The sequence below is a fragment of the Saccoglossus kowalevskii genome, unplaced genomic scaffold (genome assembly GCF_978046115.1).
Source record: "Saccoglossus kowalevskii unplaced genomic scaffold, keSacKowa6.1 SCAFFOLD_24, whole genome shotgun sequence".
NCBI classification, from domain to species: domain Eukaryota; kingdom Metazoa; phylum Hemichordata; class Enteropneusta; family Harrimaniidae; genus Saccoglossus; species Saccoglossus kowalevskii.
The window spans coordinates 5,248,878-5,270,360 of NW_028188618.1; the positions used below are offsets into that span (position 1 = coordinate 5,248,878).

General features: G+C 44.5%; 76 pseudogenes; all 76 read left to right on the forward strand.

The window, feature by feature from the left end:
- Positions 1–74: 74 nt before the first annotated feature.
- On the forward strand, positions 75–194 carry LOC146727380 (5S ribosomal RNA; annotated as a pseudogene).
- Positions 195–291: 97 nt separating this feature from the next.
- LOC146727381 (5S ribosomal RNA) lies at positions 292–411 on the forward strand (annotated as a pseudogene).
- A 308-nt stretch (positions 412–719) lies between these two features.
- LOC146727382 (5S ribosomal RNA) lies at positions 720–839 on the forward strand (annotated as a pseudogene).
- A 96-nt stretch (positions 840–935) lies between these two features.
- LOC146727383 (5S ribosomal RNA) lies at positions 936–1,055 on the forward strand (annotated as a pseudogene).
- Positions 1,056–1,151: 96 nt separating this feature from the next.
- On the forward strand, positions 1,152–1,271 carry LOC146727384 (5S ribosomal RNA; annotated as a pseudogene).
- A 96-nt stretch (positions 1,272–1,367) lies between these two features.
- LOC146727385 (5S ribosomal RNA) lies at positions 1,368–1,487 on the forward strand (annotated as a pseudogene).
- A 215-nt stretch (positions 1,488–1,702) lies between these two features.
- LOC146727386 (5S ribosomal RNA) lies at positions 1,703–1,822 on the forward strand (annotated as a pseudogene).
- Positions 1,823–1,919: 97 nt separating this feature from the next.
- Positions 1,920–2,039, forward strand: LOC146727387 (5S ribosomal RNA; annotated as a pseudogene).
- Positions 2,040–2,237: 198 nt separating this feature from the next.
- LOC146727388 (5S ribosomal RNA) lies at positions 2,238–2,356 on the forward strand (annotated as a pseudogene).
- A 314-nt stretch (positions 2,357–2,670) lies between these two features.
- Positions 2,671–2,790, forward strand: LOC146727389 (5S ribosomal RNA; annotated as a pseudogene).
- Positions 2,791–2,886: 96 nt separating this feature from the next.
- On the forward strand, positions 2,887–3,006 carry LOC146727390 (5S ribosomal RNA; annotated as a pseudogene).
- A 1,095-nt stretch (positions 3,007–4,101) lies between these two features.
- Positions 4,102–4,221, forward strand: LOC146727391 (5S ribosomal RNA; annotated as a pseudogene).
- Positions 4,222–4,317: 96 nt separating this feature from the next.
- LOC146727392 (5S ribosomal RNA) lies at positions 4,318–4,437 on the forward strand (annotated as a pseudogene).
- Positions 4,438–4,652: 215 nt separating this feature from the next.
- Positions 4,653–4,772, forward strand: LOC146727393 (5S ribosomal RNA; annotated as a pseudogene).
- A 96-nt stretch (positions 4,773–4,868) lies between these two features.
- On the forward strand, positions 4,869–4,988 carry LOC146727394 (5S ribosomal RNA; annotated as a pseudogene).
- A 96-nt stretch (positions 4,989–5,084) lies between these two features.
- LOC146727395 (5S ribosomal RNA) lies at positions 5,085–5,204 on the forward strand (annotated as a pseudogene).
- A 95-nt stretch (positions 5,205–5,299) lies between these two features.
- LOC146727396 (5S ribosomal RNA) lies at positions 5,300–5,419 on the forward strand (annotated as a pseudogene).
- A 96-nt stretch (positions 5,420–5,515) lies between these two features.
- Positions 5,516–5,635, forward strand: LOC146727397 (5S ribosomal RNA; annotated as a pseudogene).
- Positions 5,636–6,066: 431 nt separating this feature from the next.
- LOC146727398 (5S ribosomal RNA) lies at positions 6,067–6,186 on the forward strand (annotated as a pseudogene).
- A 96-nt stretch (positions 6,187–6,282) lies between these two features.
- Positions 6,283–6,402, forward strand: LOC146727399 (5S ribosomal RNA; annotated as a pseudogene).
- A 96-nt stretch (positions 6,403–6,498) lies between these two features.
- On the forward strand, positions 6,499–6,618 carry LOC146727400 (5S ribosomal RNA; annotated as a pseudogene).
- Positions 6,619–6,713: 95 nt separating this feature from the next.
- Positions 6,714–6,833, forward strand: LOC146727401 (5S ribosomal RNA; annotated as a pseudogene).
- Positions 6,834–6,929: 96 nt separating this feature from the next.
- Positions 6,930–7,049, forward strand: LOC146727402 (5S ribosomal RNA; annotated as a pseudogene).
- A 96-nt stretch (positions 7,050–7,145) lies between these two features.
- LOC146727403 (5S ribosomal RNA) lies at positions 7,146–7,265 on the forward strand (annotated as a pseudogene).
- Positions 7,266–7,479: 214 nt separating this feature from the next.
- On the forward strand, positions 7,480–7,598 carry LOC146727404 (5S ribosomal RNA; annotated as a pseudogene).
- Positions 7,599–7,812: 214 nt separating this feature from the next.
- LOC146727405 (5S ribosomal RNA) lies at positions 7,813–7,932 on the forward strand (annotated as a pseudogene).
- A 96-nt stretch (positions 7,933–8,028) lies between these two features.
- LOC146727406 (5S ribosomal RNA) lies at positions 8,029–8,148 on the forward strand (annotated as a pseudogene).
- Positions 8,149–8,244: 96 nt separating this feature from the next.
- On the forward strand, positions 8,245–8,365 carry LOC146727407 (5S ribosomal RNA; annotated as a pseudogene).
- A 96-nt stretch (positions 8,366–8,461) lies between these two features.
- Positions 8,462–8,581, forward strand: LOC146727408 (5S ribosomal RNA; annotated as a pseudogene).
- A 312-nt stretch (positions 8,582–8,893) lies between these two features.
- On the forward strand, positions 8,894–9,013 carry LOC146727409 (5S ribosomal RNA; annotated as a pseudogene).
- Positions 9,014–9,109: 96 nt separating this feature from the next.
- Positions 9,110–9,229, forward strand: LOC146727410 (5S ribosomal RNA; annotated as a pseudogene).
- A 96-nt stretch (positions 9,230–9,325) lies between these two features.
- LOC146727411 (5S ribosomal RNA) lies at positions 9,326–9,445 on the forward strand (annotated as a pseudogene).
- A 96-nt stretch (positions 9,446–9,541) lies between these two features.
- LOC146727412 (5S ribosomal RNA) lies at positions 9,542–9,661 on the forward strand (annotated as a pseudogene).
- Positions 9,662–9,878: 217 nt separating this feature from the next.
- On the forward strand, positions 9,879–9,998 carry LOC146727413 (5S ribosomal RNA; annotated as a pseudogene).
- Positions 9,999–10,310: 312 nt separating this feature from the next.
- Positions 10,311–10,430, forward strand: LOC146727414 (5S ribosomal RNA; annotated as a pseudogene).
- A 96-nt stretch (positions 10,431–10,526) lies between these two features.
- Positions 10,527–10,646, forward strand: LOC146727415 (5S ribosomal RNA; annotated as a pseudogene).
- Positions 10,647–10,742: 96 nt separating this feature from the next.
- LOC146727416 (5S ribosomal RNA) lies at positions 10,743–10,862 on the forward strand (annotated as a pseudogene).
- A 95-nt stretch (positions 10,863–10,957) lies between these two features.
- On the forward strand, positions 10,958–11,077 carry LOC146727417 (5S ribosomal RNA; annotated as a pseudogene).
- A 96-nt stretch (positions 11,078–11,173) lies between these two features.
- On the forward strand, positions 11,174–11,293 carry LOC146727418 (5S ribosomal RNA; annotated as a pseudogene).
- Positions 11,294–11,389: 96 nt separating this feature from the next.
- Positions 11,390–11,509, forward strand: LOC146727419 (5S ribosomal RNA; annotated as a pseudogene).
- Positions 11,510–11,723: 214 nt separating this feature from the next.
- On the forward strand, positions 11,724–11,842 carry LOC146727420 (5S ribosomal RNA; annotated as a pseudogene).
- A 214-nt stretch (positions 11,843–12,056) lies between these two features.
- On the forward strand, positions 12,057–12,176 carry LOC146727421 (5S ribosomal RNA; annotated as a pseudogene).
- Positions 12,177–12,272: 96 nt separating this feature from the next.
- On the forward strand, positions 12,273–12,392 carry LOC146727422 (5S ribosomal RNA; annotated as a pseudogene).
- Positions 12,393–12,488: 96 nt separating this feature from the next.
- LOC146727423 (5S ribosomal RNA) lies at positions 12,489–12,609 on the forward strand (annotated as a pseudogene).
- A 96-nt stretch (positions 12,610–12,705) lies between these two features.
- Positions 12,706–12,825, forward strand: LOC146727424 (5S ribosomal RNA; annotated as a pseudogene).
- A 311-nt stretch (positions 12,826–13,136) lies between these two features.
- Positions 13,137–13,256, forward strand: LOC146727425 (5S ribosomal RNA; annotated as a pseudogene).
- A 96-nt stretch (positions 13,257–13,352) lies between these two features.
- LOC146727426 (5S ribosomal RNA) lies at positions 13,353–13,472 on the forward strand (annotated as a pseudogene).
- A 95-nt stretch (positions 13,473–13,567) lies between these two features.
- On the forward strand, positions 13,568–13,687 carry LOC146727427 (5S ribosomal RNA; annotated as a pseudogene).
- A 96-nt stretch (positions 13,688–13,783) lies between these two features.
- On the forward strand, positions 13,784–13,903 carry LOC146727428 (5S ribosomal RNA; annotated as a pseudogene).
- Positions 13,904–13,998: 95 nt separating this feature from the next.
- On the forward strand, positions 13,999–14,118 carry LOC146727429 (5S ribosomal RNA; annotated as a pseudogene).
- Positions 14,119–14,332: 214 nt separating this feature from the next.
- Positions 14,333–14,451, forward strand: LOC146727430 (5S ribosomal RNA; annotated as a pseudogene).
- A 214-nt stretch (positions 14,452–14,665) lies between these two features.
- Positions 14,666–14,785, forward strand: LOC146727431 (5S ribosomal RNA; annotated as a pseudogene).
- Positions 14,786–14,881: 96 nt separating this feature from the next.
- On the forward strand, positions 14,882–15,001 carry LOC146727432 (5S ribosomal RNA; annotated as a pseudogene).
- A 96-nt stretch (positions 15,002–15,097) lies between these two features.
- LOC146727433 (5S ribosomal RNA) lies at positions 15,098–15,218 on the forward strand (annotated as a pseudogene).
- Positions 15,219–15,648: 430 nt separating this feature from the next.
- On the forward strand, positions 15,649–15,768 carry LOC146727434 (5S ribosomal RNA; annotated as a pseudogene).
- Positions 15,769–15,865: 97 nt separating this feature from the next.
- On the forward strand, positions 15,866–15,985 carry LOC146727435 (5S ribosomal RNA; annotated as a pseudogene).
- Positions 15,986–16,081: 96 nt separating this feature from the next.
- On the forward strand, positions 16,082–16,201 carry LOC146727436 (5S ribosomal RNA; annotated as a pseudogene).
- Positions 16,202–16,297: 96 nt separating this feature from the next.
- On the forward strand, positions 16,298–16,417 carry LOC146727437 (5S ribosomal RNA; annotated as a pseudogene).
- A 95-nt stretch (positions 16,418–16,512) lies between these two features.
- Positions 16,513–16,632, forward strand: LOC146727438 (5S ribosomal RNA; annotated as a pseudogene).
- Positions 16,633–16,728: 96 nt separating this feature from the next.
- Positions 16,729–16,848, forward strand: LOC146727439 (5S ribosomal RNA; annotated as a pseudogene).
- Positions 16,849–16,943: 95 nt separating this feature from the next.
- Positions 16,944–17,063, forward strand: LOC146727440 (5S ribosomal RNA; annotated as a pseudogene).
- A 214-nt stretch (positions 17,064–17,277) lies between these two features.
- On the forward strand, positions 17,278–17,396 carry LOC146727441 (5S ribosomal RNA; annotated as a pseudogene).
- A 214-nt stretch (positions 17,397–17,610) lies between these two features.
- Positions 17,611–17,730, forward strand: LOC146727442 (5S ribosomal RNA; annotated as a pseudogene).
- Positions 17,731–17,826: 96 nt separating this feature from the next.
- On the forward strand, positions 17,827–17,946 carry LOC146727443 (5S ribosomal RNA; annotated as a pseudogene).
- Positions 17,947–18,042: 96 nt separating this feature from the next.
- On the forward strand, positions 18,043–18,163 carry LOC146727444 (5S ribosomal RNA; annotated as a pseudogene).
- A 96-nt stretch (positions 18,164–18,259) lies between these two features.
- On the forward strand, positions 18,260–18,379 carry LOC146727445 (5S ribosomal RNA; annotated as a pseudogene).
- Positions 18,380–18,809: 430 nt separating this feature from the next.
- On the forward strand, positions 18,810–18,929 carry LOC146727446 (5S ribosomal RNA; annotated as a pseudogene).
- Positions 18,930–19,026: 97 nt separating this feature from the next.
- Positions 19,027–19,146, forward strand: LOC146727447 (5S ribosomal RNA; annotated as a pseudogene).
- A 96-nt stretch (positions 19,147–19,242) lies between these two features.
- LOC146727448 (5S ribosomal RNA) lies at positions 19,243–19,362 on the forward strand (annotated as a pseudogene).
- A 96-nt stretch (positions 19,363–19,458) lies between these two features.
- LOC146727449 (5S ribosomal RNA) lies at positions 19,459–19,578 on the forward strand (annotated as a pseudogene).
- A 312-nt stretch (positions 19,579–19,890) lies between these two features.
- On the forward strand, positions 19,891–20,010 carry LOC146727450 (5S ribosomal RNA; annotated as a pseudogene).
- Positions 20,011–20,106: 96 nt separating this feature from the next.
- Positions 20,107–20,226, forward strand: LOC146727451 (5S ribosomal RNA; annotated as a pseudogene).
- Positions 20,227–20,322: 96 nt separating this feature from the next.
- On the forward strand, positions 20,323–20,442 carry LOC146727452 (5S ribosomal RNA; annotated as a pseudogene).
- Positions 20,443–20,538: 96 nt separating this feature from the next.
- Positions 20,539–20,658, forward strand: LOC146727453 (5S ribosomal RNA; annotated as a pseudogene).
- A 217-nt stretch (positions 20,659–20,875) lies between these two features.
- LOC146727454 (5S ribosomal RNA) lies at positions 20,876–20,995 on the forward strand (annotated as a pseudogene).
- Positions 20,996–21,307: 312 nt separating this feature from the next.
- Positions 21,308–21,427, forward strand: LOC146727455 (5S ribosomal RNA; annotated as a pseudogene).
- The last annotated feature ends 56 nt before the right edge of the window (positions 21,428–21,483 follow it).

Genomic DNA, 21,483 nt, shown 5'->3' on the forward strand with positions numbered 1-21,483 from the left:
ACATACTAACTTTTTTCCCGGGATTTTTTGCCTAGCCGAAGTATTAAATTACATCCAATTCCGACGAATATCCAGCCTACTGCCAAACCATTGCAGAATACACCAGTTCTCGTCCGATCACTGCACTTAAGGTGCATCGGGCGTGGTTAGTACTTGCATGGGAGACCGGCTGGGAATACCACGTGCATTAGGCTCACCAACATTTTTATTCCACCGTACATACTAACTTTTTTCCCGGGATTTTTTGCCTAGCCGAAGTATTAAATTACATCCAATTCCGACGAATATCCAGCCTACTGCCAAACCATTGCAGAATACACCAGTTCTCGTCCGATCACTGAAGTTAAGCTGCATTGGGCGTGGTTAGTACTTGCATGGAAGACCGGCTGGGAATACCATGTGCAGTAGGCTTATCAACATTTTTATTCCACCGTACATACCAACTTTTTCCCGGGATTTTTTGCCTTACCGAAGCGTTAACGACATGCAATTCTGACGAATATTCACCCTACTGTCAAACCATTGCAGAACACACCAGTTTTTGTCCGATTAGTTAGTACTTAGTTAGTTAGTGGTTAGTACTTGCATGGGAGACAGGCTGGGAATACCACGTGCAGTAGGCTCATCAACATTTTTATTCCACATTACATACTAACGTTTTCCTATGATTTTTTGCCTAGCCGTAGCATTAAATGACATCCAATTCCGACGAATATTCAGCCTACTGCCAAACCAATGCAGAATACACCAGTTATCGTCCGATCACTGAAGTTAAGCTGCATCGGGCGTGGTTAGTACTTGCATGGGAGACCGGCTGGGAATACCACGTGCATTAGGCTCATCAACATTTTTATTCCACCGTACATACCAACGTTGTCCCGGGATTTTTTGATTTACCGAAGCGTTAAACGACATGCAATTCCGACGAATATCCAGCCTACTGCCAATCCATTGCAGAATACACCAGTTCTCGTCCGATCACTGAAGTTAAACTGCATCGGGCGTGGTTAGTACTTGCATGGGAGACCGGCTGGGAATACCACGTGCAGTAGGCTCATCAACATTTTTATTCCACATTACATAGTAACTTTTACCAATGATTTTTTGCCTAGCCGTAGTATTAAATGACATCCAATTCCGACGAATATTCTGCCTACTGCAAAACCATTGCAGAATACACCAGTTCTCGTCGGATCACTGAAGTTAAGCTGCATCGGGCGTGGTTAGTAATAGCATTGGAGACCGGCTGGGAATACCACGTGCAGTAGGGTCATCAACATTTTTATTCCACATTACATACTAACTTTTTCCAATGATTTTTTGCCTAGCCCTAGCATTAAATGACATCCAATTCCAACAAATATTCAGCCTACTGCAAAACCAATGCGGAACACACCACTTCTCGTCGGATCACTGAAGTTAAGCTGCATCGGGCGTGGTTAGTACTAGCATGGGAGACCGGCTGGGAATACCATGTGCAGTAGGCTGATGAACATTTTTATTGCAGAATACACCAGTTCTCGTCCGATCACTGAACTTAAGCTGCATCGGGCGTGGTCAGTACTTGCATGGGAGACTGGCTGGGAATACCACGTGCATTAGGCTCATCAACATTTTTATTCCACCGTACATACTAACTTTTTTCCCGGGATTTTTTGCCTAGCCGAAGTATTAAATTACATCCAATTCCGACGAATATCCAGCCTACTGCCAAACCATTGCAGAATACACCAGTTCTCGTCCGATCACTGCACTTAAGGTGCATCGGGCGTGGTTAGTACTTGCATGGGAGACCGGCTGGGAATACCACGTGCATTAGGCTCACCAACATTTTTATTCCACCGTACATACTAACTTTTTTCCCGGGATTTTTTGCCTAGCCAAAGTATTAAATTACATCCAATTCCGACGAATATCCAGCCTACTGCCAAACCATTGCAGAATACACCAGTTCTCGTCGGATCACTGAAGTTAAGCTGCATTGGGCGTGGTTAGTACTTGCATGGGAGACCGGCTTGGAATACCATGTGCAGTAGGCTTATCAACATTTTTATTCCACCGTACATACCAACTTTAATCTGCATCGTGCATGGTTAGTACTTACATGGGAGACCGGCTGGGAATACCACGAGCAGTTGGCTTATCAACATTTTTATTCCACTGTTCATACAAACATTTTCCCGAGATTTGTTGCCTAACCGAAGTATTAAATTACATACAATTCCGACGAATATTCAGCCTACTGCCAAACCATTGTAGAATACACCATTTCTCGTCCGATCACAGAAGTTAAGCTGCATCGGCGTGGTTAGTACTTGCATGGGAGACCTGCTGGGAATACCACGAGCAGTAGGCTTATCAACATTTTTATTCCACCGTACATACTATCTTTTTCCCCCGTAATTTTTGGCCTAGCCGAAGCATTGATTGAAATCCAATTCCGACAAATATTCAGCCTACTGCCAAACCATTGCAGAATACACCAGTTCTCGTCCGATCACTGAAGTAAAGGCGCATCGGGCGTGGTTAGTTCTTGCACGGGAGACCGGCTGGGAATACCACGTTCAGTCGGCTCATCAACATTTTTATTCTACATTACATACTAACATTTTCCCGCGATTTTTTGCCTAGCCGAAGCGTTAAACGACATCCAATTCTGACGAATACTCAGCCTTCTGCCAAACCATTGCAGAACACACCAGTTCTCGTCCGATCACTGAAGTTAAGCTGCATCGGACGTGGTAAGTACTTGAATGGGAGACCGACTGGGAATGCCACGTGCAGTAGGCTCATCAACATTTTTATTCCACATTACATACTAACTTTTTCCTATTATTTTTTGCCTAGCCGTAGCATTAAATGACATCCAATTCCGACGAATATTCAGCCTACTGCCAAACCATTGCAGAATACACCAGTCCTCGTCCGATCACAGAAGTTAAGCTGCATCGGGCGTGGTTAGTACTTGCATGGGAGACTAGCTGGGAATACCTCGTGCATTAGGCACATCAACAATTTTATTCCACCGTACATACTAACTTTTTCCCGGGATTTTTTGCCTAGCCGTAGCATTAAATGACATCCAATTGCGACGAATATTCAGCCTACTGCCAAACCAATGCAGAATACACCAGTTCTCGTCCGATCACTGAAGTTAAGCCCACTGGACGTGGTAAGTACGTGCATGGAAGACCTGCGGGGAATACTACGTGCAGTAGGCTTATCAACATTTTTATTCTACCGTACATACAAAACTTTTTCCCGGGGTTTGTTGCCTAGCTGAAGTATTAAATTACATCCAATTCCGATGAATATTCAGCCTACTGCCAAACCATTGTAGAATACCCCAGTTCTCGTCGGATCACAGAAGTTAAGCTGCATCGGAGTGGTTAGTACTTGCATGGGAGACCTGCTGGGAATACCACGAGCAGTAGGCTTATCAACATTTTTATTCCACCGTACATACAAACTTTTTCCCGGGATTTGTTGCGTAGCCGAAGTATTAAATTACATCCAATTCCGACGAATATTCAGCTTACTGCCAAACCATTGTAGAATACACCAATTCTCGTCCAATCACAGAAGTTAAGCTGCATCGGGCGTGGTTAGTACTTGTATGGGAGACCTGCTGGGAATACCACGTTCAGTCGGCTCATCAACATTTTTATTCCACCGTACATTCTAACTTTTTCCAGGGATTTTTTGCCTAGCCGAAGTATTAAACTACATCAAATTCCGACGAATATTCAGCCTCATGACAAACCATTGCAGAATACACCAGTTCTCCTCCGATCACTGGAGTTAAGCCCACTGGACGTGGTAAGTACTTGCATGGAAGACCTGCGGGGAATACCACGTGCAGTAGGCTTATCAACATTGTTATTCTACCGTACATACCAACATTTTCCCGCGATTTTTTGCCGAGCCGAAGCGTTAAACGACATCCAATTCTGACGAATACTCAGCCTACTGGGAGACCGGCTGGGAATACCATGTGCAGTAGGCTCATCAACATTTTTATTCCACATTACATACTAACTTTTCCCATGATTTTTTTCCTAGACGAAGCATTAAATGACATTCAATTCGGACGAATATTCAGCCAACTGCCAAACCATTGCAGAATACACCAGTTCTCGTCCGATCACTGAAGTTAAGCTGCATCTGGCGTGGTTAGTACTTGCATGGAAGACCTGCGGGGAATACCACGTGCAGTAGGCTTATCAACATTTTTATTCTACCGTACATACCAACATTTTCCCGCGATTTTTTGCCTAGCCGATGTATTAAATTACATCCAATTCCGACGAATATCCAGCCTACTGCCAAACCATTGCAGAATACACCAGTTCTCGTCCGATCACTGAAGTTAAGGCGCATCGGGCGTGGTTAGTTCTTGAACGGGAGACCGGCTGGGAATACCACGTGCAGTAGGCTGATGAACTTTTTTATTGCAGAACACACCAGTTCTTGTCCGATCACTGAAGTTAAGCTGCATCGGGCGTGGTTAGTACTTGCATGGGAGACCGGCTGGGAATACCACGTGCAGTAGGCTCATCAACATTTTTATTCCACATTACATACTAACTTTTACCCATTTTTTTTTTGCCTAGCCGTAGCATTAAATGACATCCAATTCCGACGAATATTCAGCCTACTGCCACACCATTGCAGAATACACCAGTTCTCGTCGGATCACTGAAGTTAAGCTGCATCGGGCGTGGTTACTACTTGCATGGGAGACTGGCTGGGAATACCACGTGCGGTAGGCTCATCATCATTTTTATTCCACATTACATACTAACTTTTTCCTATGGTTTTTTGCCTAGCCGTAGCATTAAATGACATCCAATTCCGACGAATATTCAGCCTACTGCCAAACCAATGCAGAATACACCAGTTCTCGTCTGATCACTGAAGTTATGCTGCATTGGGCGTGGTTACTACTCGCATGGGAGACTGGCTGGGAATACCACGTGCGGTAGGCTCATCATCATTTTTATTCCACATTGCATACTAACTTTTTCCTATGATTTTTTGCCTAGCCGTAGCATTAAATTACACCCAATTCCGACGAATATTTAGCTTACTGCCAAACCATTGCAGAATACACCAGGTCTCCTCCGATCACTGAAGTTAAGCTGCATCGGGCGTGGTTAGTACTTGCATGGGAGACCGCCTGGGAATACCACGTGCATTAGGTTCATCAAAATTTTTATCCACCGTACATACTAACTTTTTCCCGGGATTTTTTGCCTAGCCGAAGTAGTGAATTACATCCAATTCCGACGAATATCCAGCCTACTGCCAAACCATTGCTGAATACACCAGTTCTCGTCCGATCGCTGAAGTTAAGCTACATCGGGCGTGGTTAGTACTTGCATGGGAGACCGGCTGGGAATACCATGTACAGTTAGCTCATCAACATTTTAATTCCACCGTACATACCAACTTTTCCCCGGGATTTTTTGCCTAGCCGAAGTATTAAATTACATCCAATTCCGAAGAATATTCAGCCTACTGCCAAACCAATGCTGAATACAACAGATCTCGTCCGATCACTGAAGTTAAGCTGCATCGGGCGTGGTTAGTACTTGCATGGGAGACCGGCTGGGAATACCACGTGCAGTAGGCTGATGAACTTTTTTTATTGCAGAACACACCAGTTCTTTTCCGATCACTGAAGTTAAGCTGCATCGGGCGTGGTTAGTACTTGCATGGGAGACCGGCTGGGAATACCACGTGCAGCAGGCTCATCAACATTTTTATTCCACATTACATACTAACTTTTTCCTATGGTTTTTTGCCTAGCCGTAGCATTAAATGACATCCAATTCCGACGAATATTCAGCCTACTGCCAAACCAATGCAGAATACACCAGTTCTCGTCCGATCACTGAAGTTAATCTGCATCGCCCATGGTTAGTAATTGCATATGAGACCAGCTGGGAATACCACCTGCAGTAGGCTTATCAACATTTTTATTCCACCGTACATACTAACTTTTTCCAGGGATTTGTTGCCTTGCCGAAGTATTAAATTAAATCCAATTCCGACGAATATTCAGCCTACTGCCAAACCATTGCAGAATACACCAGGTCTCCTCCGATCACTGAAGTTAAGCTGCATCGGGCGTGGTTAGTACTTGCATGGGAGACCGGCTGGGAATACCACGTGCATTAGGTTCATCAACATTTTTATTCCACCGTACATACTAACTTTTTCCCGGGATTTTTTGCCTAGCCGAAGTAGTGAATTACATCCAATTCCGAAGAATATCCAGCCTACTGCCAAACCATTGCAGAATACACCAGTTCTCGTCCGATCGCAGAAGTTAAGCTACATCGGGCGTGGTTAGTACTTGCATGGGAGACCGGCTGGGAATACCATGTACAGTTAGCTCATCAACATTTTTATTCCACCGTACATACCAACTTTTCCCCGGGATTTTTTGCCTAGCCGAAGTATTAAATTACATCCAATTCCAACGAATATTCAGACTACTGCCAAACCATTGCAGAATACACCAGTTCTCGTCCGATCTCTGAAGTTAAGCTGCATCGGGCGTGGTTAGTACTTGCATGGGAGACCAGCTGGGAATACCTCGTGCATTAGGCACATCAACAATTTTATTCCACCGTACATACTAACTTTTTCGCGGGATTTTTTGCATAGCCGAAGCATAAACGACATCCAATTCCGACATATATTCAGCCTGCTGCCAACCCATTGCAGAATTCACCAGTTCTCGTCCGATCACTGAAGTTAAGCTGCATCGGGCGTGGTTAGTACTTGCATGGGAGACCGGTTGGGAATACCATGTGCAGTAGGCTTATCAACATTTCTATTCCACCGTACATACCGAAATTTTCACGGGATTTTTTGCCTAGCCGAAGCGTTAAACGACCTGCAAGTCTGACGAATATTCAGCCTACTGCCAAACCATTGCAGAACACACCAGTTCTCGTCCGATCACTGAAGTTAAGCTGCATTGGACGTGGTAAGTACTTGAATGGGAGACCGGCTGGGAATGCCACTTGCAGTAGGCTCATCAACATTTTTATTCCACATTACATACTAACTTTTTCCTATGATTTTTTGCCTAGCCATAGCATTAAATGACATCCAATTCCGACGAATATTCAGCCTACTGCCAAACCATTGCAGAATACACCAGTTCTTGTCCGATCACTGAAGTTAAGTTGCATCGGGCGTGGTTCGTACTTGCATGGGAGACCGGCTGGGAATACCACGAGCAGTAGGCTGATGAACATTTTTATTGCAGAATACACCAGTTCTCGTCCGATCACTGAAGTTAAGCCACATCGGGCGTGGTTAGTTCTTGCACGCAAGACCGGCTGGGAATACCACGTGCAGTAGGCTCATCAACATTTTTATTCCGCATTACATACTAACTTTTTCCTATGATTTTTTGCCTAGCCGTAGCATTAAACGACATTCAATTCCGACGAATATTCAGCCTACTGCCAAACCAATGCAGAATACACCAGTTCTCGTCCAATCACTGAAGTTAAGCTGCATCGGCGTGGTTAGTACTTGCATGGGAGACCGGCTGGGAATACCACGTGCAGTAAGCTGATGAACATTTTTATTGCAGAATACACCAGTTCTCCTCCGATCACTTAAGTTAAGCTGCATCAGGCGTGGTTAGTACTTGCATGGGAGACTGTTTGGGAATACCACGTGCATTAGGCTCATCAACATTTTTATTCCACCGTACATACTAACTTTTTCCCGGGATTTTTTGCCTAGCCGAAGTATTAAATTACATCCAATTCCGACGAATATCCAGCCTACTGCCAAACCATTGCAGAATACACCAGTTCTCGTCCGATCACTGAAGTTAAGCTGCGTCGGGCGTGGTTAGTACTTGCATGGGAGACCGGCTGGGATTACCAAGTGCAGTAGGCTTACCAACATTTGTATTCCACCGTATATACCAACTTTTTCTCGGGATTTTTTGCCTTGCCGAAGCGATAGACGACATGCAATTCTGACGAACATTCAGCCTACTGTCAAACAATTGCAGAACACACCAGTTCTTGTCCGATCACTGTAGTTAAGCTGCACCGGGCGTGGTTAGTACTTGCATGGGAGACCGGTTGGGAATACCATGTGCAGTAGGCTTATCAACATTTCTATTCCACCGTACATACCAACATTTTCACGGGATTTTTTGCCTAGCCGAAGCGTTAAACGACCTGCAAGTCTGACGAATATTCAGCCTACTGCCAAACCATTGCAGAACACACCAGTTCTCGTCCGATCACTGAAGTTAAGCTGCATTGGACGTGGTAAGTACTTGAATGGGAGACTGGCTGGGAATGCACACTTGCAGTAGGCTCATCAACATTTTTATTCCACATTACATACTAACTTTTTCCTATGATTTTTTGCCTAGCCATAGCATTAAATGACATCCAATTCCTACGAATATTCAGCCTACTGCCAAACCATTGCAGAATACACCAGTTCTCGTCGGATCACTGAAGTTAAGCTGCATCGGGCGTGGTTACTACTTGCATGGGAGACTGGCTGGGAATACCACGTGCGGTAGGCTCATCATCATTTTTATTCAACATTACATACTAACTTTTTCCTATGGTTTTTTGCCTAGCCGTAGCATTAAATGACATCCAATTCCGACGAATATTCAGCCTACTGCCAAACCAATGCAGAATACACCAGTTCTCGTCCGATCACTGAAGTTAATCTGCATCGCCCATGGTTAGTAATTGCATATGAGACCGGCTGGGAATACCACCTGCAGTAGGCTTATCAACATTTTTATTCCACCGTACATACTAACTTTTTCCCGGGATTTGTTGCCTTGCCGAAGTATTAAATTAAATCCAATTCCAACGAATATTCAGCCTACTGCCAAACCATTGCAGAATACACCAGGTCGCCTCCGATCACTGAAGTTAAGCTGCATCGGGCGTGGTTAGTACTTGCATGGGAGACCGGCTGGGAATACCACGTGCATTAGTTTCATCAACATTTTTATTCCACCGTACATACTAACTTTTTCCCGGGATTTTTTGCCTAGCCGAAGTAGTGAATTACATCCAATTCCGAAGAATATCCAGCCTACTGCCAAACCATTGCAGAATACACCAGTTCTCGTCCGATCGCTGAAGTTAAGCTACATCGGGCGTGGTTAGTACTTGCATGGGAGACCGGCTGGGAATACCATGTACAGTTAGCTCATCAACATTTTTATTCCACCGTACATACCAACTTTTCCCCGGGATTTTTTGCCTAGCCGAAGTATTAAATTACATCCAATTCCGACGAATATTCAGACTACTGCCAAACCATTGCAGAATACACCAGTTCTCGTCCGATCGCTGAAGTTAAGCTACATCGGGCGTGGTTAGTACTTGCATGGGAGACCGGCTGGGAATACCATGTACAGTTAGCTCATCAACATTTTAATTCCACCGTACATACCAACTTTTCCCCGGGATTTTTTGCCTAGCCGAAGTATTAAATTACATCCAATTCCGAAGAATATTCAGCCTACTGCCAAACCAATGCTGAATACAACAGATCTCGTCCGATCACTGAAGTTAAGCTGCATCGGGCGTGGTTAGTACTTGCATGGGAGACCGGCTGGGAATACCACGTGCAGTAGGCTGATGAACTTTTTTTATTGCAGAACACACCAGTTCTTGTCCGATCACTGAAGTTAAGCTGCATCGGGCGTGGTTAGTACTTGCATGGGAGACCGGCTGGGAATACCACGTGCAGCAGGCTCATCAACATTTTTATTCCACATTACATACTAACTTTTACCCAATTTTTTTTTTGCCTAGCTGTAGCATTAAATGACATCCAATTCCGACGAATATTCAGCCTACTGCCAAACCATTGAAGAATACACCAGTTCTCGTCGGATCACTGAAGTTAAGCTGCATCGGGCGTGGTTACTACTTGCATGGGAGACTGGCTGGGAATACCACGTGCGGTAGGCTCATCATCATTTTTATTCAACATTACATACTAACTTTTTCCTATGGTTTTTTGCCTAGCCGTAGCATTAAATGACATCCAATTCCGACGAATATTCAGCCTACTGCCAAACCAATGCAGAATACACCAGTTCTCGTCCGATCACTGAAGTTAATCTGCATCGCCTATGGTTAGTAATTGCATATGAGACCAGCTGGGAATACCACCTGCAGTAGGCTTATCAACATTTTTATTCCACCGTACATACTAACTTTTTCCAGGGATTTGTTGCCTTGCCGAAGTATTAAATTAAATCCAATTCCGACGAATATTCAGCCTACTGCCAAACCATTGCAGAATACACCAGGTCGCCTCCGATCACTGAAGTTAAGCTGCATCGGGCGTGGTTAGTACTTGCATGGGAGACTGGCTGGGAATACCACGTGCATTAGGTTCATCAACATTTTTATTCCACCGTACATACTAACTTTTTCCCGGGATTTTTTGCCTAGCCGAAGTAGTGAATTACATCCAATTCCGAAGAATATCCAGCCTACTGCCAAACCATTGCAGAATACACCAGTTCTCGTCCGATTGCAGAAGTTAAGCTACATCGGGCGTGGTTAGTACTTGCATGGGAGACCGGCTGGGAATACCATGTACAGTTAGCTCATCAACATTTTTATTCCACCGTACATACCAACTTTTCCCCGGGATTTTTTGCCTAGCCGAAGTATTAAATTACATCCAATTCCAACGAATATTCAGACTACTGCCAAACCATTGCAGAATACACCAGTTCTCGTCCGATCTCTGAAGTTAAGCTGCATCGGGCGTGGTTAGTACTTGCATGGGAGACCAGCTGGGAATACCTCGTGCATTAGGCACATCAACAATTTTATTCCACCGTACATACTAACTTTTTCGCGGGATTTTTTGCATAGCCGAAGCATAAACGACATCCAATTCCGACATATATTCAGCCTGCTGCCAACCCATTGCAGAATTCACCAGTTCTCGTCCGATCACTGAAGTTAAGCTGCATCGGGCGTGGTTAGTACTTGCATGGGAGACCGGTTGGGAATACCATGTGCAGTAGGCTTATCAACATTTCTATTCCACCGTACATACCGAAATTTTCACGGGATTTTTTGCCTAGCCGAAGCGTTAAACGACCTGCAAGTCTGACGAATATTCAGCCTACTGCCAAACCATTGCAGAACACACCAGTTCTCGTCCGATCACTGAAGTTAAGCTGCATTGGACGTGGTAAGTACTTGAATGGGAGACCGGCTGGGAATGCCACTTGCAGTAGGCTCATCAACATTTTTATTCCACATTACATACTAACTTTTTCCTATGATTTTTTGCCTAGCCATAGCATTAAATGACATCCAATTCCGACGAATATTCAGCCTACTGCCAAACCATTGCAGAATACACCAGTTCTTGTCCGATCACTGAAGTTAAGTTGCATCGGGCGTGGTTCGTACTTGCATGGGAGACCGGCTGGGAATACCACGAGCAGTAGGCTGATGAACATTTTTATTGCAGAATACACCAGTTCTCGTCCGATCACTGAAGTTAAGCCACATCGGGCGTGGTTAGTTCTTGCACGCAAGACCGGCTGGGAATACCACGTGCAGTAGGCTCATCAACATTTTTATTCAGCATTACATACTAACTTTTTCCTATGATTTTTTGCCTAGCCGTAGCATTAAACGACATTCAATTCCGACGAATATTCAGCCTACTGCCAAACCAATGCAGAATACACCAGTTCTCGTCCAATCACTGAAGTTAAGCTGCATCGGCGTGGTTAGTACTTGCATGGGAGACCGGCTGGGAATACCACGTGCAGTAAGCTGATGAACATTTTTATTGCAGAATACACCAGTTCTCCTCCGATCACTTAAGTTAAGCTGCATCAGGCGTGGTTAGTACTTGCATGGGAGACTGTTTGGGAATACCACGTGCATTAGGCTCATCAACATTTTTATTCCACCGTACATACTAACTTTTTCCCGGGATTTTTTGCCTAGCCGAAGTATTAAATTACATCCAATTCTGACGAATATCCAGCCTACTGCCAAACCATTGCAGAATACACCAGTTCTCGTCCGATCACTGAAGTTAAGCTGCGTCGGGCGTGGTTAGTACTTGCATGGGAGACCGGCTGGGATTACCAAGTGCAGTAGGCTTATCAACATTTGTATTCCACCGTATATACCAACTTTTTCTCGGGATTTTTTGCCTTGCCGAAGCGATAGACGACATGCAATTCTGACGAATATTCAGCCTACTGTCAAACAATTGCAGAACACACCAGTTCTTGTCCGATCACTGTAGTTAAGCTGCACCGGGCGTGGTTAGTACTTGCATGGGAGACCGGTTGGGAATACCATGTGCAGTAGGCTTATCAACATTTCTATTCCACCGTACATACCAACATTTTCACGGGATTTTTTGCCTAGCCGAAGCGTTAAACGACCTGCAAGTCTGACGAATATTCAGCCTACTGCCAAACCATTGCAGAACACACCAGTTCTCGTCCGATCACTGAAGTTAAGCTGCATTGGACGTGGTAAGTACTTGAATGGGAGACTGGCTGGGAATGCACACTTGCAGTAGGCTCATCAACATTTTTATTCCACATTACATACTAACTTTTTCCTATGATTTTTTGCCTAGCCATAGCATTAAATGACATCCAATTCCTACGAATATTCAGCCTACTGCCAAACCATTGCAGAATACACCAGTTCTCGTCGGATCACTGAAGTTAAGCTGCATCGGGCGTGGTTACTACTTGCATGGGAGACTGGCTGGGAATACCACGTGCGGTAGGCTCATCATCATTTTTATTCAACATTACATACTAACTTTTTCCTATGGTTTTTGCCTAGCCGTAGCATTAAATGACATCCAATTCCGACGAATATTCAGCCTACTGCCAAACCAATGCAGAATACACCAGTTCTCGTCCGACCACTGAAGTTAATCTGCATCGCCCATGGTTAGTAATTGCATATGAGACCGGCTGGGAATACCACCTGCAGTAGGCTTATCAACATTTTTATTCCACCGTACATACTAACTTTTTCCCGGGATTTGTTGCCTTGCCGAAGTATTAAATTAAATCCAATTCCGACGAATATTCAGCCTACTGCCAAACCATTGCAGAATACACCAGGTCTCCTCCGATCACTGAAGTTAAGCTACATCGGGCGTGGTTAGTACTTGCATGGGAGACCGGCTGGGAATACCATGTACAGTTAGCTCATCAACATTTTTATTCCACCGTACATACCAACTTTTCCCCGAGATTTTTTGCCTAGCCGAAGTATTAAATTACATCCAATTCCGACGAATATTCAGACTACTGCCAAACCATTGCAGAATACACCAGTTCTCGTCCGATCTCTGAAGTTAAGCTGCATCGGGCGTGGTTAGTACTTGCATGGGAGACCAGCTGGGAATACCTCGTGCATTAGGCACATCAACAATTTTATTCCACCGTACATACTAACTTTTTCGCGGGATTTTTTGCATAGCCGAAGCATAAACGACATCCAATTCCGACATATATTCAGCCTGCTGCCAACCCATTGCAGAATTCACCAGTTCTCGTCCGATCACTGAAGTTAAGCTGCATCGGGCGTGGTTAGTACTTGCATGGGAGACCGGTTGGGAATACCATGTGCAGTAGGCTTATCAACATTTCTATTCCACCGTACATACCGACATTTTCACGGGATTTTTTGCCTAGCCGAAGCGTTAAACGACCTGCAAGTCTGACGAATATTCAGCCTACTGCCAAACCATTGCAGAACACACCAGTTCTCGTCCGATCACTGAAGTTAAGCTGCATTGGACGTGGTAAGTACTTGAATGGGGGACCGGCTGGGAATGCCACTTGCAGTAGGCTCATCAACATTTTTATTCCACGTTACATACTAACATTTCCTATGATTTTTTGCCTAGCCATAGCATTAAATGACATCCAATTCCGACGAATAGTCAGCCTACTGCCAAACCATTGCAGAATACACCAGTTCTTGTCCGATCACTGAAGTTAAGTTGCATCGGGCGTGGTTCGTACTTGCATGGGAGACCGGCTGGGAATACCACGAGCAGTAGGCTGATGAACATTTTTATTGCAGAATACACCAGTTCTCGTCCGATCACTGAAGTTAAGCCACATCGGGCGTGGTTAGTTCTTGCACGCAAGACCGGCTGGGAATACCACGCGCAGTAGGCTCATCAACATTTTTATTCCGCATTACATACTAACTTTTTCCTATGATTTTTTGCCTAGCCGTAGCATTAAACGACATTCAATTCCGACGAATATTCAGCCTACTGCCAAACCAATGCAGAATACACCAGTTCTCGTCCAATCACTGAAGTTAAGCTGCATCGGCGTGATTAGTACTTGCATGGGAGACTGGCTGGGAATACCACGTGCAGTAAGCTGATGAACATTTTTATTGCAGAATACACCAGTTCTCGTCCGATCACTGAAGTTAAGCTGCATCAGGCGTGGTTAGTACTTGCATGGGAGACTGGTTGGGAATACCACGTGCATTAGGCTCATCAACATTTTTATTCCACCGTACATACTAACTTTTTCCCGGGATTTTTTGCCTAGCCGAAGTATTAAATTACATCCAATTCCGACGAATATCCAGCCTACTGCCAAACCATTGCAGAATACACCAGTTCTCGTCCGATCACTGAAGTTAAGCTGCGTTGGGCGTGGTTAGTACTTGCATGGGAGACCGGCTGGGATTACCAAGTGCAGTAGGCTTATCAACATTTTTATTCCACCGTATATACCAACTTTTTTTCGGGATTTTTTGCCTTGCCGAGGCGATAGACGACATGCAATTCTGACGAATATTCAGCCTACTGTCAAACAATTGCAGAACACACCAGTTCTTGTCCGATCACTGTAGTTAAGCTGCACCGGGCGTGGTTAGTACTTGCATGGGAGACCGGTTGGGAATACCATGTGCAGTAGGCTTATCAACATTTCTATTCCACCGTACATACCAACATTTTCACGGGATTTTTTGCCTAGCCGAAGCATTAAACGACCTGCAAGTCTGACGAATATTCAGCCTACTGCCAAACCATTGCAGAACACACCAGTTCTCGTCCGATCACTGAAGTTAAGCTGCATTGGACGTGGAAAGTACTTGAATGGGAGACTGGCTGGGAATGCACACTTGCAGTAGGCTGATGAACATTTTTATTGCAGAATACACCAGTTCTCGTCCGATCACTGAAGTTAAGCCACATCGGGCGTGGTTAGTTCTTGCACGCAAGACCGGCTGGGAATACCACGTGCAGTAGGCTCATCAACATTTTTATTCCTCATTACATACCAACTTTTTCCCATGATTTTTTACCTAGACGAAGCATTAAATGACATACAATTCGGACGAATATTCAGCCTACTGCCAAACCATTGCAGAATACACCTGTTCTCGTCCCATCTCTGAAGTTAAGCTGCATCCGGCGTGGTTAGTACTTGCATGGGAGACCGGCTGGGAATACCACATGCATTAGGCGCATCAACATTTTTATTCCACCGTACATACTAACTTTTTCCCGGGATTTTTTGCCTAGTCGAAGTATTAAATTACATTCAATTCCGACGAATATGCAGCCTACTGCAAAACCATTGCAGAATACACCAGTTCTCGTCCGATCACTGAAGTTAAGGTGCATCGGGCGTGGTTAGCACTTGCATGGGAGACCGGCTGGGAATACCATGTGCAGTAGGCTTCTCAAAATTTTTATTCCACAGTACATACCAACATTTTCCCGGGACTTTTTTGCCTTACCGATGCGTTAAACGACATGCAATTCTGACGAATATTCAGCCTACTGTCAAACCATTGCAGAACACACCAGTTCTTGTCCGATCACTGAAGTTAAGCTGCATTGGGCGTGGTTAGTATATGCATGGGAGACCGGCTGGGAACACCACGTGCAGTAGGCTCATCATCATTTTTATTCCACATTACATACTATCTTTTTCCCATGATTTTTTGCCTAGCCGTAGCATTAAATGACATCCAATTCCGACGAATATTCAGCCTACTGCAAAACCATTGCAGAATACACCAGGTCTCCTCCGATCACTGAAGTTAAGCTACATCGGGCGTGGTTAGTACTTGCATGGGAGACCGGCTGGGAATACCATGTACAGTTAGCTCATCAACATTTTTATTCCACCGTACATACCAACTTTTCCCCGGGATTTTTTGCCTAGCCAAAGTATTAAATTACATCCAATTCCGACGAATATTCAGACTACTGCCAAACCATTGCAGAATACACCAGTTCTCGTCCGATCTCTGAAGTTAAGCTGCATCGGGCGTGGTTAGTACTTGCATGGGAGACCAGCTGGGAATACCTCGTGCATTAGGCACATCAACAATTTTATTCCACCGTACATACTAACTTTTTCGCGGGATTTTTTGCATAGCCGAAGCATAAACGACATCCAATTCCAACATATATTCAGCCTGCTGCCAACCCATTGCAGAATTCACCAGTTCTCGTCCGATCACCGAAGTTAAGCTGCATCGGGCGTGGTTAGTACTTGCATGGGAGACCGGTTGGGAATACCATGTGCAGTAGGCTTATCAACATTTCTATTCCACCGTACATACCGAAATTTTCACGGGATTTTTTGCCTAGCCGAAGCGTTAAACGACCTGCAAGTCTGACGAATATTCAGCCTACTGCCAAACCATTGCAGAACACACCAGTTCTCGTCCGATCACTGAAGTTAAGCTGCATTGGACGTGGTAAGTACTTGAATGGGAGACCGGCTGGGAATGCCACTTGCAGTAGGCTCATCAACATTTTTATTCCACATTACATACTAACATTTCCTATGATTTTTTGCCTAGCCATAGCATTAAATGACATCCAATTCCGACGAATATTCAGCCTACTGCCAAACCATTGCAGAATACACCAGTTCTTGTCCGATCACTGAAGTTAAGTTGCATCGGGCGTGGTTCGTACTTGCATGGGAGACCGGCTGGGAATACCACGAGCAGTAGGCTGATGAACATTTTTATTGCAGAATACACCAGTTCTCGTCCGATCACTGAAGTTAAGCCACATCGGGCGTGGTTAGTTCTTGCACGCAAGACCGGCTGGGAATACCACGTGCAGTAGGCTCATCAACATTTTTATTCTGCATTACATACTAACTTTTTCCTATGATTTTTTGCCTAGCCGTAGCATTAAACGACATTCAATTCCGACGAATATTCAGCCTACTGCCAAACCAATGCAGAATACACCAGTTCTCGTCCAATCACTGAAGTTAAGCTGCATCGGCGTGATTAGTACTTGCATGGGAGACCGGCTGGGAATACCACGTGCAGTAAGCTGATGAAAATTTTTATTGCAGAATACACCAGTTCTCGTCCGATCACTGAAGTTAAGCTGCATCAGGCGTGGTTAGTACTTGCATGGGAGACTGGTTGGGAATACCACGTGCATTAGGCTCATCAACATTTTTATTCCACCGTACATACTAACTTTTTCCCGGGATTTTTTGCCTAGCCGAAGTATTAAATTACATCCAATTCCGACGAATATCCAGCCTACTGCCAAGCCATTGCAGAATACACCAGTTCTCGTCCGATCACTGAAGTTAAGCTGCGTTGGGCGTGGTTAGTACTTGCATGGGAGACCGGCTGGGATTACCAAGTGCAGTAGGCTTATCAACATTTTTATTCCACCGTATATACCAACTTTTTCTCGGGATTTTTTGCCTTGCCGAAGCGATAGACGACATGCAATTCTGACGAATATTCAGCCTACTGTCAAACAATTGCAGAACACACCAGTTCTTGTCCGATCACTGTAGTTAAGCTGCACCGGGCGTGGTTAGTACTTGCATGGGAGACCGGTTGGGAATACCATGTGCAGTAGGCTTATCAACATTTCTATTCCACCGTACATACCAACATTTTCACGGGATTTTTTGCCTAGCCGAAGCGTTAAACGACCTGCAAGTCTGACGAATATTCAGCCTACTGCCAAACCATTGCAGAACACACCAGTTCTCGTCCGATCACTGAAGTTTAGCTGCATTGGACGTGGAAAGTACTTGAATGGGAGACTGGCTGGGAATGCACACTTGCAGTAGGCTCATCAACATTTTTATTCCACATTACATACTAACATTTTCCTATGATTTTTTGCCTAGCGATAGCATTAAATGACATCCAATTCCTACGAATATTCAGCCGACTGCCAAACCATTGCAGAATACACCAGTTCTTCTACGATCACTGAAGTTAAGTTGCATCGGGCGTGGTTAGTACTTGCATGGGAGACCGGCTGGGAATACCACGAGCAGTAGGCTGATGAACATTTTTATTGCAGAATACACCAGTTCTCGTCCGATCACTGAAGTTAAGCCACATCGGGCGTGGTTAGTTCTTGCACGCAAGACCGGCTGGGAATACCACGTGCAGTAGGCTCATCAACATTTTTATTCCTCATTACATACCAACTTTTTCCCATGATTTTTTACCTAGACGAAGCATTAAATGACATACAATTCGGACGAATATTCAGCCTACTGCCAAACCATTGCAGAATACACCTGTTCTCGTCCGATCTCTGAAGTTAAGCTGCATCCGGCGTGGTTAGTACTTGCATGGGAGACCGGCTGGGAATACCACATGCATTAGGCGCATCAACATTTTTATTCCACCGTACATACTAACTTTTTCCCGGGATTTTTTGCCTAGTCGAAGTATTAAATTACATTCAATTCCGACGAATATGCAGCCTACTGCAAAACCATTGCAGAATACACCAGTTCTCGTCCGATCACTGAAGTTAAGGTGCATCGGGCGTGGTTAGCACTTGCATGGGAGACCGGCTGGGAATACCATGTGCAGTAGGCTTCTCAAAATTTTTATTCCACAGTACATACCAACATTTTCCCGGGACTTTTTTGCCTTACCGATGCGTTAAACGACATGCAATTCTGACGAATATTCAGCCTACTGTCAAACCATTGCAGAACACACCAGTTCTTGTCCGATCACTGAAGTTAAGCTGCATTGGGCGTGGTTAGTATATGCATGGGAGACCGGCTGGGAACACCACGTGCAGTAGGCTCATCAACATTTTTATTCCACATTACATACTATCTTTTTCCCATGATTTTTTGCCTAGCCGTAGCATTAAATGACATCCAATTCCGACGAATATTCAGCCTACTGCAAAACCATTGCAGAATACACCAGTTCTCGTTGGATCACTGAAGTTAAGCTGCATCGGGCGTGGTTAGTACTAGCATGGGAGACCGGATGGGAATACCACGTCCAGTAGGCTCATCAACATTTTTATTCCACATAACATACTAACTTTTTCCTATGATTGTTTGCCTAGCCGTAGCATTAAATGACATCCAATTCCTACGAATATTCAGCCTACTGCCAAACCATTGCAGAATACACCAGTTCTCGTCGGATCACTGAAGTTAAGCTGCATCGGGCGTGGTTACTACTTGCATGGGAGACTGGCTGGGAATACCACGTGCGGTAGGCTCATCATCATTTTTATTCAACATTACATACTAACTTTTTCCTATGGTTTTTTGCCTAGCCGTAGCATTAAATGACATCCAATTCCGACGAATATTCAGCCTACTGCCAAACCAATGCAGAATACACCAGTTCTCGTCCGATCACTGAAGTTAATCTGCATCGCCCATGGTTAGTAATTGCATATGAGACCGGCTGGGAATACCACCTGCAGTAGGCTTATCAACATTTTTATTCCACCGTACATACTAACTTTTTCCCGGGATTTGTTGCCTTGCCGAAGTATTAAATTAAATCCAATTCCGACGAATATTCAGCCTACTGCCAAACCATTGCAGAATACACCAGGTCTCCTCCGATCACTGAAGTTAAGCTGCATCGGGCGTGGTTAGTACTTGCATGGGAGACCGGCTGGGAATACCACGTGCATTAGTTTCATCAACATTTTTATTCCACCGTACATACTAACTTTTTCCCGGGATTTTTTGCCTAGCCGAAGTAGTGAATTACATCCAATTCCGAAGAATATCCAGCCTACTGCCAAACCATTGCAGAATACACCAGTTCTCGTCCGATCGCTGAAGTTAAGCTACATCGGGCGTGGTTAGTACTTGCATGGGAGACCGGCTGGGAATACCATGTACAGTTAGCTCATCAACATTTTTATTCCACCGTACATACCAACTTTTCCCCGGGATTTTTTGCCTAGCCGAAGTATTAAATTACATCCAATTCCGACGAATATTCAGACTACTGCCAAACCATTGCAGAATACACCAGTTCTCGTCCGATCGCTGAAGTTAAGCTACATCGGGCGTGGTTAGTACTTGCATGGGAGACCGGCTGGGAATACCATGTACAGTTAGCTCATCAACATTTTAATTCCACCGTACATACCAACTTTTCCCCGGGATTTTTTGCCTAGCCGAAGTATTAAATTACATCCAATTCCGAAGAATATTCAGCCTACTGCCAAACCAATGCTGAATACAACAGATCTCGTCCGATCACTGAAGTTAAGCTGCATCGGGCGTGGTTAGTACTTGAATGGGAGACCGGCTGGGAATACCACGTGCAGTAGGCTGATGAACTTTTTTTATTGCAGAACACACCAGTTCTTGTCCGATCACTGAAGTTAAGCTGCATCGGGCGTGGTTAGTACTGGCATGGGAGACCGGCTGGGAATACCACGTGCAGCAGACTCATCAAAATTTTTATTCCACATTACATACTAACTTTTACCCAATTTTTTTTTTGCCTAGCTGTAGCATTAAATGACATCCAATTCCGACGAATATTCAGCCTACTGCCAAACCATTGCAGAATACACCAGTTCTCGTCGGATCACTGAAGTTAAGCTGCATCGGGCGTGGTTACTACTTGCATGGGAGACTGGCTGGGAATACCACGTGCGGTAGGCTCATCATCATTTTTATTCAACATAACATACTAACTTTTTCCTATGGTTTTTTGCCTAGCCGTAGCATTAAATGACATCCAATTCCGACGAATATTCAGCCTACTGCCAAACCAATGCAGAATACACCAGTTCTCGTCCGATCACTGAAGTTAATCTGCATCGCCCATGGTTAGTAATTGCATATGAGACCAGCTGGGAATACCACGTGCAGTAGGCTTATCAACATTTTTATTCCACCGTACATACTAACTTTTTCCAGGGATTTGTTGCCTTGCCGAAGTATTAAATTAAATCCAATTCCGACGAATATTCAGCCTACTGCCAAACCATTGCAGAATACACCAGGTCTCCTCCGATCACTGAAGTTAAGCTGCATCGGGCGTGGTTAGTACTTGCATGGGAGACTGGCTGGGAATACCACGTGCATTAGGTTCATCAACATTTTTATTCCACCGTACATACTAACTTTTTCCCGGGATTTTTTGCCTA